This window comes from Tympanuchus pallidicinctus, unplaced genomic scaffold (genome assembly GCF_026119805.1).
Source record: "Tympanuchus pallidicinctus isolate F22 unplaced genomic scaffold, pur_lepc_1.0 scaffold7, whole genome shotgun sequence".
NCBI lineage: Eukaryota > Metazoa > Chordata > Aves > Galliformes > Phasianidae > Tympanuchus > Tympanuchus pallidicinctus.
The window spans coordinates 17,319,307-17,331,185 of record NW_026294791.1 but is presented as its reverse complement, the minus strand read 5'-3'; the positions used below and the strand labels follow the sequence as shown (position 1 = coordinate 17,331,185).

The following is an 11,879-nucleotide window of genomic DNA, read 5'->3' as shown; positions in this document are numbered from 1 at the left end:
CTGTTGCAAGCCCAGCTGGAAAGCAAAACTTATTCCTGGACCCTCACGTGCTCTGGATGGCCTTTCTGTTGGTGGCCGGTCTGGGGTCCGGTCCTCAACCTGATGACAGAATTGGTGGTGACTTTGGCTTTTACTTAGACACGTTAGCACCATGTCACATGAGAAGGAGTGTGGGCTCAGCCTAAAGTGCTGTGAATTCCTTTGCAGGTCCTCCAGCAGGCAGGCTGTACAGTGTACTGCCCCTTGGTTCTCAATCTGTCAAATTAGAAAGGGCAAAAACCATAATGAAGTGAAGGTCTTTCCAAAGCCACTCATTTGTGTAACACCCGGAGCAGTTGGTGAGGACATTGATGTCGGGCTTCTCAATGGAGTGTTGAGCTACAGATTTAAATAGAGGGAAAATGAACACTGAATATTCACTGAACCGTGCTAAGGAGAAAGAGGGTATGCATATGTATTTAATGTATAGCAAGACACTTTGATGTCTGAAGGGGAAAAAAAAAAAAGAGAACAAACATCAGCCGGAGCTCAGCGTGCTGCCGGTAGAGCCCCGCGGAGAGCTGCGCGCTCGCAGGCGGCCGCCACCAGGGGGAGCTACAGCTGTGCTCCGCCCGGCTCTGTGCGGTGCGGCCGCGCTCCCACCGCCTGCCCGCCTGTCTCCTGCAGTCCGTGCTGCTCCTTCCCGGCCTCCGGCTGTCCTCGTGTACCAGCTGCTGATTGGAAACCGGTATCGCGAGGTTACTTCCCTTTCTAATCGGTTCTTCGTACTTCGGCAGTAAGAGGGGGGCAGTCTTCTGACTGCTGATCCGCAGAGGTGATGGATGAGCATTGTGCCCTCTCTGGGTTTGTTTTTATTCCTCTGTTTTTAAGTGCCAGAGACATGCCGTGTTTCTGAATGAAGCACCCGCAGCCTGTAAAATGCCATGTTTTTTATGTGTTTGTATTTAAATTCAGGTGTTATACTCGTGAGGCAGTAATGGAATAAAAGGAAACTTAGCAAGGACCAGAAATGCAGACAGCACGCGTTAGGGATGATAAATAAGGGACAGCAGTCAAAAAAAGTATAAAACTGATCTACTGCAGTCTTGAATACTAAGGCTGTCATCTCTCTCATACTAATTTTTCAAAGTTTTACCATTCTCTTGGGTTCTTTATTTCTGTTGGAGAATATACTTTAATTGGATTTTTTTTTCTTTTTATAGTTTTTTATTATCTCATTAATCAAGCTTAACAAGATGTATTTTTAGATTGCTCAGCGGTGGTGCTTTGCTTTCTGTGCTTTATATTTGAGGTACCAGTCTGTGCAAAAAAGGTATTCATTGTCCTTTGCTCTGGGAAAAATTGGCATATAAGAGTCCCTTGGAATTTCAGTCATCACCAGAAGCTGTGCTGGAACACAGCAGGAAACTTTCCTATCCTCACTGGCACCTGCCTGTCCCATGCCTACCCCAGCTGTGCCTAACTGATGGGAGGGCACAGGGAAGCCAGCTGTGGCTTCGGGACATCCTCTCTTCCCCAACAAGGCCCAGCTACCAGCATTTCTCTGCCCTGCAGGATTTAGCAAACAGAGCTCTTTACAGACTCAGGAATTCGTCACCAATTTTCTGGCATAGGAGCAGAGATAACTGTAAACAGCTGAATATTTGAGACACTGTGGGAGCACAAACACAGTTACACCTAGCAGAAGCTATTCACAGGTTTCTCTTGCGCTATTTCAAAAGTCCATTGCTGTAGATCTTGGGTTTCTGTGTGCACGTGTGTGCCGGGGATGTGCATGTGTAACTACAGATATTCTTCCCTGAGTTGGGTCTTGGTAATAAAGATCAATACGTCAGAAGTCTTCATGCCGTGAATGTTACTGCCACACTAGCTATTGCACTGAGACCATACTTAGAAATATTTTGGCAAGGAAATGTTATACGATGTAAAATGTGGTGTTTTCTAAGTAACTGTTCAGTTGCTGTGAACTTCTGTGAAGTGTTCCAGGCCCTCCTCCTGGGGAACACTGGGTGCAGCACTCGCATGTGCAGGGGCTGTGCTGCAGTTGCCTCCAACTTTTATTTATACAGTTAAGCCTGAAAAGCTGTTTTGTATTACAAAATTGTCAGTGTTGCATTGCTTGCATGTCCCCTTTTTCCTTGCTAAGAGTGTTGATCCTCGCTAGTAATCCCTTCCAGAGTTGCTTTTTCCTGAACAAATTAAATTTACAAACACCGAAGCAGAACCGAGCTGTTCCTTTGCTCTCATGTGCAGGCTGCATGTGATCCCTTTAGGGCACAATACCACTTTGAATACTTAATGTTGACTTGTCGAGTTTCACCAAATGCACAGTGATATGGATGGGATTAAATCCTGTTTGATTTCCTGTCCTCCCTAGCCAGGCAGTGGGGGGTGCGGAGGGCTCACAGTGTTTTACACTGTTCCACCACTGAAGTGCAAATAATAAGCATATTAGTGAATCTGCTGACATCCAACACCTTGGCACAAATGAGAACAGTTTTCCAGATCTAAAATGCATTGTCAAGTAGTATTCTTGTCAGGGTTATCTAACGTATAAGCAGAAGTCATTACGTTTACACCCAGAAGATAGTTTGATGGTGAATTAAGGGCTGACCTTCCTATCATACTCTTTATTAGAGCAGGCTTTACTGTAAGCTCCATATAATGACTCAAAATCAGGTTAACTCTTTGTGTGCCGTGCCTGAACTGGTGGCAGAGTCAGAGTGTTAAAGCTCTTGGGTAAGATGTGCGTGGCTTTGCTTTCCAACTGCGTGCTGTGCTGAGGCTGAAAGGTAACTCTTGCTCTTCTATTGCCTTCTTGTTGTTGCTACTATGCTAAGAATAGGAGGTACTTTTATCGATGTATTGTAAAATGCTTCTGTTGGTGGGTGAATGCCAGGCTTGTTTATTTCAGAGACCATCAAACGGTCTTTGTTTTCTGACTACCCAAAGGAAATTACAGTGTAGTGTTCTCATAATCATGTTATCTTTTTTTATAGTTGCAGATCAGTTTTATGACATTGTAGATGCACAAAGCCCTGATCGATACCTAGAGACTTGCTATACTTTTAAGTTATGTGACTCTGCCAAATTTTAGACATAAAAATATTCCAGGTAAAGCATTATTGGGTTTTGTAATTTTTTTACCACATCTAAAAACAGTTGCTGAGCTTCATTGGATGTGAAAGCATTGATTTTTTTGGTAATACTTTGAACTGCTGTCAGAGTCAGTCTGTTCTGATGTAGCATTATCTCTTCTGTTGAAGGAATAGTTTCATTTTTCCAAATAATTGCTGTTCTTCTCATTTTTGATGAATAGTGTGTTTAGCAATCTATATTTTATGGCGTGAAATATTGGAGTGCCTCTGAGTCTGAAAGTATCCAAGAAATATATTAATACTTAACATACCTCTGAAGGTTTATCAGATTAATTTGATAAATGTATTGAAGTTCTTATCTTACTTTTCCTGATGTCGAGTTTGGGAGCTCTGAACTTTTGGTAGAAGGAAGGAGATTAACACTGGGCCTCTGTATTGCCTGTTTGACCAGGTGTGGTCCTGTCTGCTAAATAACTGGAAATAAATGACAGCAACTGATAGGAATGTTACACATTTACAGATGTCTGCTTGTAACTGAAGTTGAAGAATGAAATATCTGAGCTGTTGCAGTGCAGTCCACATGCTCTGCAAGTGCTCTGCAAGCCTGTGTGATCTGTGGCAAGAATCTCTTGGCGTGGAAATGGGCTGAGCAAATTGATCTGGGTGTTGTGTCACGGGGCCAGTAGGCCTGACGGAATGCTGGCAATCTGCTACAGAAGTCTTTTTGGCTAGAAATAGGTGGAGAATTCACTGCCTGTACTGGCCTCACCGTCTGGCACAGTCAGCCAAGAGCTGGGTAGCAGTGCAGCCACCAGCTGTTGCCAGGGGCCCCGAGGTGCACAGGCACCCATGGCAATGCACCCTGCTGCTGCAGCCGGGGAAGCTTCTCAGCCTTCTATGGGCACAATTTGCTTGTGCTTGGGCAGCTAAATCCTGGGTGCTGTGTTATTGTAAAGGGCAGTGTCTCAGGGTCATTCTTGGTAAAGTATGTCCCTTTTTGTTCTACGGAGATCGGAAAATGTAAAAAACTATTAATGCAGAGGAGAAAGTATAGTTCTGGATGGTGGATTGTGGCCGAGAGGAAAGAATGCAAGCAATGCAGCCACAGAGAGGAATTTTAAAGCATATGTGTGAGACTGCCAAAATGAAAATTGCAGCCGAAAGAAGTGAGCCAGCAGTCTAACTACAATCGATATCCAGATTAAGTAAACAATTACAGCCTGCCAGGGAAACTGAAGTGTCTTCAGGTGTAAATTCTGGTTTATTTAGTTTATTTACCTTTTTTGCCATTTATGAAGAGTGGGGTTTCTTTTATTTACATCTTTTTGCAGCCTGCAAGGTAAAGGCAGTGTCAGTTTGTTACTTATTCCTTGTAAAGAAATGATACAAGCCAGTTAATAGTTGAAGTTATTTTGAAAATCTGACTACCAGAAAGTTACAGAAGTGACCAAAACAAGTATGTCTGAGTCGATACAGTTAGAGAATGTTGGAGAAGCAGGCGTGGGAATAAATAAAACATGTAATGGGGTAATATTAGAGTACTTTATAATGCTGACCTTGCCCAGCGTAGACCCTAGAATGGAAACAGTTGTGTTTGCAACATTTTAGAAGTTTTCTCACCAAATATTAAGATGTGGAAAAGCTCTTGCATGATAACTTGGCAGTTGGTCCACCAGAATATAATTTCTCTCCTTGCAAGGTTTGCAGTAATGTTGTTAAATAGCTCAACGTTGTTTTAATGCCATTAAAAGATATACCTAACTCCAAAACTGAGCCAAGACAGATTTGTACATGTAAGAATATTTCTTATGTTCCAGCTCAATCCCTCACCAGGAAAACATGAAACCAGTAGCATAGTAGGCAACTGTTCTACCGTAATTCCCTTATTTTGTATTTAAGTTTGCCAAAATAGCTTCATGCTTTAAAAATATCAGTTGGTCCTTGTGGACAGAGAAGTGTCAGAACAAATGAAGTACAAAGACCAGCTACTCCCTGTGTGTGTTGCTTAGGATTAGCTGAGGCACGTGATGTATCTGGGGGGGGAATGCCATATATTGAGATGTAGCAGAGCACACAAGAAAACAGAAAAGAAGGCTTCACTAATTTTGTAGCCGCATGAAGAAAATTCTTTCATTTTATTTCCTCTCAGCATGGTGGTTTTACTGTGAAGAATTTGGGAGACTTTCTGTCAAGTACTGAGAGGCACCGGTGCCAAATGCTAGAAAAGAGTAGCCGAGGAAACAAGTTAAATGTCAAGGTTTTATGCCAAGACATCATCCAGAATTCAGTGTGACTTTGGACAGCGTGGTCAGACTGCAGCTGCAAGAGCTGTAGACCAGATCAGAAAGGAAATGTTTCAATAGATGCAATTTATGGTAGTGGTGCAAGCAGTCATATGCTTTCTGCAGCTTGCTCTGATTTATTAGATGTCAGCAGTTTTTGACTGGGCCCCATAGATGTGAAGGGCCAGATTTGCCTGTTTCTTACAGGGGAAATAATGGAATTAGATGCATATTTTTCTTCAACTGATTTTGCACTTAGGGATGATGTAGTGGCAGAGCATTTGAGATGTTGACCCAGTAGATTTGCAAGAGAACATGTGTTTTCAGTGAAACTTGTGGATGGACTGCAGTGCCAAAGTACTATGTTCTGGTGGGCTGCAGCCAGCTCTGTAGTTCTGCAGCATTGCCACTTATTTTCCACAGATAGAAAAAGTAAAAGCTCTTAAGCAAGACGAAATTGCAGGGAAGAGTGGGTGTACCTCTCAGCTCCTATGAGTTAAATCCCTGCTATGTTGGATGAACTTGTACACGTATGAAAGGTCTCTTCTGTATTCACCTTTCTGAGAAGCATTTGCTGGATGGGTGCTGTGGGAAGAGGAAGGAAGAGGTAGAGCTAGAGAGGTCAGTTCTTTCCGTAGGTGTATCATTGTGCTTTCCTTATCTGTAAATTAAAGCTGCATGTTTTTTGTTTGACTTCACTGAACTTCTAAATCCAAAACAGACAATATGTGTTTTTTTTTCTGGATGCTATCACATAAGACAGCAAGTGAATATCTACTAGACTGCAGCCTGTGGCCAAATGTGCTACAGGAGTTGATTAGATGTTCTGAAGGAATTCCTATTTAAATTGACTTAATGATTTGTACTACCAAATTTCACATTTCTATTTTGTATATGAAGCAGGCTAGAATTTAAGGCCAGTAACTGTTCTTGTTCTTGCGTGACATACATGAGGAAAACAGATATTTATTAAGCACAGCAATGAGCAGAGAACAATTGGTGGAAAGGGTTCATTTTCCTTATATGTTTCTAAGGGGGTTTCTAAAGACTTCTGGGTTTGCTTAGTGGAGAGCTCCACTTTATATGTTCTGGCTTCTCTTGAACTGATAAGCAAGCTCTGCTGATACAGCACTCAGTGGCCAAGCATAGGAAAACAATCACAGGTAAACTTGTCAGTTTGTAAATCAGCTGGGAATTGCTTCGACTTTTTATTGGGTTATAATAGCTGAGAAGTGTCTTCACCTGAATTTGCACCTCTGTGCTTAAGAAAGCCATTGTGTCTGCCAGAAGGAGTTATGTGAAATATAGAAGACTTCCATTTGGTTCCTGCTCCACCAAAGTATCTCCTGTAATTCTTAGTAAGCCCCATGGTTTCTATCTGAGGATGAGGATAAGGCAACTCAAGCTGGTTTTGGTATCATGCTGGAGCACTAGAAGGCCATCCTGGCATTCAGCTATCTTCTCTGCTTGATAAGAGCTATCAGATAGATTGGAACAAATCTCTTTAGCCATCTCTGTGCCTTCTTAGGATTTAAGAACAACCTCTGACAAGATTCCTATGCTATAGTAGAACCAATGCAAATTTAATCATAAAGCAATGAAGAAATTGGCCTGAGGTTCCCTTGGGAACATGCGACTGATATGTGAATGCCTTTTGCCTTTATCCTTGGATTTACCTGCACACCTGAATGCAAACATCTGCCTATAGATGCGGGGAAAGGAGGAGAAAGGAGATAGCCAAAACAAGGATGATAGCCATTAATTTAAATCCAGCTGAAAAAGTCTGAATAATCCTTTGGGTACTCGTCCTATTAAGAAAGTATGATCTATTGAATAAAGCATTCCTTCTCATTATTTTTGTAGTATGGAAAAGCAGGTAATATACAGTTCAGTACAGAAACTGAAGGAATGAGTCACCAGTAAAAGTATGGCCTGAAATGTGAATAGCTTTAAAACAAAATTATGCCCACTTAAAAATGAATCAGACAATTTTTAGGTAACTGACATTTGAGAGGAATGGATACAAATAATCTCAGGATTGATCAAAAGGTAAATAATGAAATATACTGCTTCATAGTAAGGAAGCTGAAAGTAAGGAAATAGCATTGGTAAACTGCCTTTGGAGATTGAGATTGACATAATTGGTAAAATGAGCCTGAAACTGAGAAATGGGAGTTAAGACAGCTTTTTGAACTGCCAAACCTACCTCTAGTAAACAAAAAGATGAGTTCAGATGTATTCCAGTGCTGAAGGAGCTAACTGCACATGGAAGCTTGGAGAGCAAGAAGAGAAGAGAATGGCATGGATAGCACTGGTTGGGGAGGCCAGTATAATCCAGCTCCTGCAGTTTCCATGGATGGATTCCTTGTTCTGTCATTCCTGCACTGATGGGTGCACCCACGAGTGATAAGTGCCACCAGTGCATGTGGCATCTCTGCAGATGAGCAGAAGGAGCCATTGTATGTCTGGGAGGGCAGTGTTGGGTGTTTGGGGAGACAAGTGCTTGCACAAGCCAGGTCTGTGCTTCAGGCTGTAGTTAGGTTCTGTAACCAGCAGAAGGATTTTGAGTAATCTGGATAAAATTTGTTTATGATCAGGACAGAGTAATTTAAATGTTTTTATGCAAATATGATGAGCTGGAGCAGCAAAATGCAGAGTGTTAGAAGGATTGGAAAAAGAGAGAGGGAAAACAGATCCCCATATGAATGGGACGTAGCAATCAAAGGATAGCATGTTAATTTTACAGTTAAAGAGTAACTAGTGTAACTAGTAAAGGTTAAAGAGTAACTAGTGTAGCTATTCTGTTTGAATGAAAAGCACTTCAAAATCAGAGAAGGATGGCTAGTAAAATTCTACTAATCTTGTGAATCTGTAGGATATTCTTGGATTGGATTTAGTTACCAAAAGGAATCTTTTTAAAGCACTCCATGTTTTAATGTTTTATGCGTGGTTAAAGCATTAAATGCGACCAGCAGTTGTGACCAAATGGTTGGGCAGCCTTACACGTGGGAGTACTTAACTTCTTCAGGGTAGCTGGGAGAACAAACACTAATAATACTATTAGTGTTTGTTTATTTCTAAATAAGAAATAAGACATAATTTCTAGAAATAAATATTACTATTTATTTCTGCTGGAAATAGCTGACTGACTTTGCTGTTCTGGGTGTTGTGGGTTGTTTGTTTTTTTTTCGCACTCTTCTAATTAGAGGCCAACTTTAATATTTCACGTAAGTAATGAAGATACTGTAGATGAACTGATTTAGGAATGTATTTTTTGTGATTCAGATAAAGTTAAATGATAGGATTAAGACCAGTAGGTCTGTAGCTGAGGATTTCAGATGGATTTGGAAGATTAAATCCACCTAGACAGCTTAGAAATATCTGAAACTTTCTTACTGAGAAGTTTGAAAGCTATATAGAGTTAATATCCAAAACAAAACAAAACAAAAAAAAAAAGGAAGCATTGTAGAAAAAAATTCTTAACTGGACAAATGGCTATATAATAAAAATAAATGAACTGAATAAAATAAAGATTGCAAAAAAAGTCTGACAGCAAATAGATCTATGTGAAATAGGTAAAGAAGCATAGGAATAAGGTGAACTGAAAAAGCAACAAGCATCAAGCAGAACTAGACCTTATCCTGGATGTTGAGCATGATAAAATTACCAGCCTTAAGTAAGCGCTCACAGAAACAACCTACTAGGAAGTGCATAGGAGCACTGTTCAGCAGCTGAGACCTAAAGAGTAAGAAAATACTTTATTCTGTCCTCCGGAGCTGATGATATTGACTTCGGTAGAAAATGGAAGTTGCCTCACAGGAATGTGTCCACAGACCTTAAAATAAGAAATCATTGCAAGATGAGCTACAAAATGTGAAAATTTGGGCATAGTGAGGGCAGTGATCAACTGTTTCCAGAAAGAAGAAGGGGCTGGCTTGTGAACTCTCCTACCTGATATACGATATGTATATCAAATAAACAGTGGTTAAAGGAAAAGGAAATGTGGTCTAGGTGGTTATAGGTCTTTAGTCTGATCTTGAGGTCTTGAAACAAATTTTGAAAGGAATTCTTCCTATTCCACCAAAAGCATAGATTTTTGTTTTTTAGATAAATTTCTTCCTATTTTACCACGTCTGTGGGCTCAAACACTTCTGATAAGATTGTACTTTGAGGTAATACTGGGCATCTTTTTTAAAGTGTTTGTGCGTGGATCAGTCTAGCACTACTCCTTAACTCCATGCCCATAACTTAGTTTGGTACAGAACAGGCAGATCAAGATTTGTACAAGCATGGATTTAAATTTTTTACTTTCTCGTTGAGTACCCAGAATTGAATTATGGAACACAGATGATGGAGTTTCTGTGAGATTCTCTTCCAGCTGATATGGAAACAGCTAGCTCTACAAAATGATCTGAACTTTCTTCTGCAGAGTGATTGAGAGATTACCAAGAAAGCATTTGAATCTACAAAGATTTTCCTGTAAGAGTTGAGCTCGCTAGGCACATTTTTGTTCTGGAAAGTAAGTGCTTTAAGCCTTGTGCTGGCACTAAGCATATATTAAGTTGTAAACAGCAAATTGTTTAGAGGAAAAAAAATATTTTTATTTTAGCAATGCTATTGTAAATGAGGTGTAAAACCACAGCAGACCTTCTCCAGAAATGTTCCCTAATAAAAGAAATTCTTTCCTGACTATCAGAACTAACAGCTTGACTGGAAGCATCCTAAATACCTCATTCTCTGTACTAAATCTACAGGCACTGCATGAAAAAATGGACAGTTAAAGACTTCAGCCAGATACCAGAACACAAGTGACTCTTACATTTCATGATGAGTGCTCTTCCAGGCCTTTTGGGATAGTCCAGTGGGCTGAGGCCTGAGCAATTCTTCATGGAATTGAGATGAAAAATGTGGGGCATTTTTAGAACACGAGTTGTTTTACTGTTAAAATTAGTGTTTACAGTGCTTATCACTGTTGAAAATAGAGCTGGCAGAGGACTGTGCAATGAATAAGTTTAGGCAATGCTGATAAATTAGAAATAAAACCTGGGAGTAGAAGTTGTTCATAGAAGCTTTTTAATCTTCCAGTTTCCCCAAAATTAAATATCATATTGCTGGTAACTCTTGGCATCCTTTGCAGATCTGGAGTTCAGATACACTCATCACAAGTGCTTATCATTAGAAGGAGTGATTGTGTCATCTGCAGTAGAATCATTCCACACCGTTGGTGTTTCTTGGCAGAATGACAAGTTTTAACTTGACATTGTGTAACCCCTGTGAAAGAAAGTGAGTCCTACCTTTCCGTGAATAATTCATTAGTAAGGCAAAACACTGACTATTCCAGAGAAGTAATCCTTTCTTTCTGGGGAAAAGAGAGGGGTACTAAGACCACTTATTTTATCTTTTTATTTTTTTATTTTTTAGTGTATGTAAATTAATCCATATTGTTTTCCAAGGGTTTCTGGAGCCAACCAGCTTTCTGAGAATGTTGGATTGTTTGGAATTAAATAAAAATGCTGGTAAGGTCAGTCTTTCTCTCAGAAATCCAGCCAAGTAGCTGTTTAGTTAAAATGTGCTAGAGAATAATTTCTAATGACAGGGTTATACTGACATTATTAGCCATGGCATACAGACCACATATTTAATACCTGCCAGACCTGAAATTGTCCAACGCCTTTTTTCTGGAAAATGTTGTCTTTTGTATTTACTCAAACGCCGACGAACTCAACATTCACAGGTGTGATTAAAGGAGCAGTGAAATATTTACAGTAAGTCATTTTGTCCTATTTTTAAGTTAGAAAAATTCTGGGTTTTCCATTCAGCTGGATGAACATCCCTATTGCAAATAAGCTTAGAAAGCATAAGTTGAAACATAAGACCCAGTATAATATATTTTTCTTATTTCAGGTAAGCTATTCTTAGGTCTCCTCTTTGAAGGCTCTACCATTGCAATTTTTTTTTTTTTTTTTTTTCACAAAATTGTATCAGTAGCAGATGTTCACTTTATTCTTTTCTTATTCACTTCTAATATGTATTTTTCATGCCTTCTAGAAAAGATTGGATACCATTTTAAAGCATGTTCTTGATAACAGGCAGGCAAGAGCTGGATGAGCCTTTCCTTTATTCATATGTGCAATATCTTGGGTATTCGAAGGGCTCTTTAGTGATCCCTTCCTATAAGAAGCTCAAATAATTCCTGGTATTTTATTAATCTGTCAGAGCAAGGGTTGCTTCTGAATTTATCTTGGTATTTCTGTCTGAAACTGCTGTGCAGCCTATGCTTCAAATTGCCAGCATTAAATCAACATAGTTTTCCTCCTCATTCTTCATCAATTTGTCATATAGATAAGCCCACTACCTGCACAAGCAATCTTCCATTATCCACTGTTCTTGCTGGTTTCTTCCATATACTTCCATCAACACCCACAGAGGCTTTTTACTCTCAAATATATTCTGTCTTTTTCTCTTTAGGTTTTTTAACTCCACTGCTTAAGATGATGTC

At 40.0% G+C, this 11,879-nt stretch overlaps 1 protein-coding gene across 1 annotated transcript in view; it reads left to right on the top strand.

The window, feature by feature from the left end:
• LOC128072690 (translation initiation factor IF-2-like) overlaps window positions 1-11,879 on the top strand; it is a 33,661-nt gene that overhangs the window by 1,183 nt on the left and 20,599 nt on the right. The window lies entirely within an intron of this gene.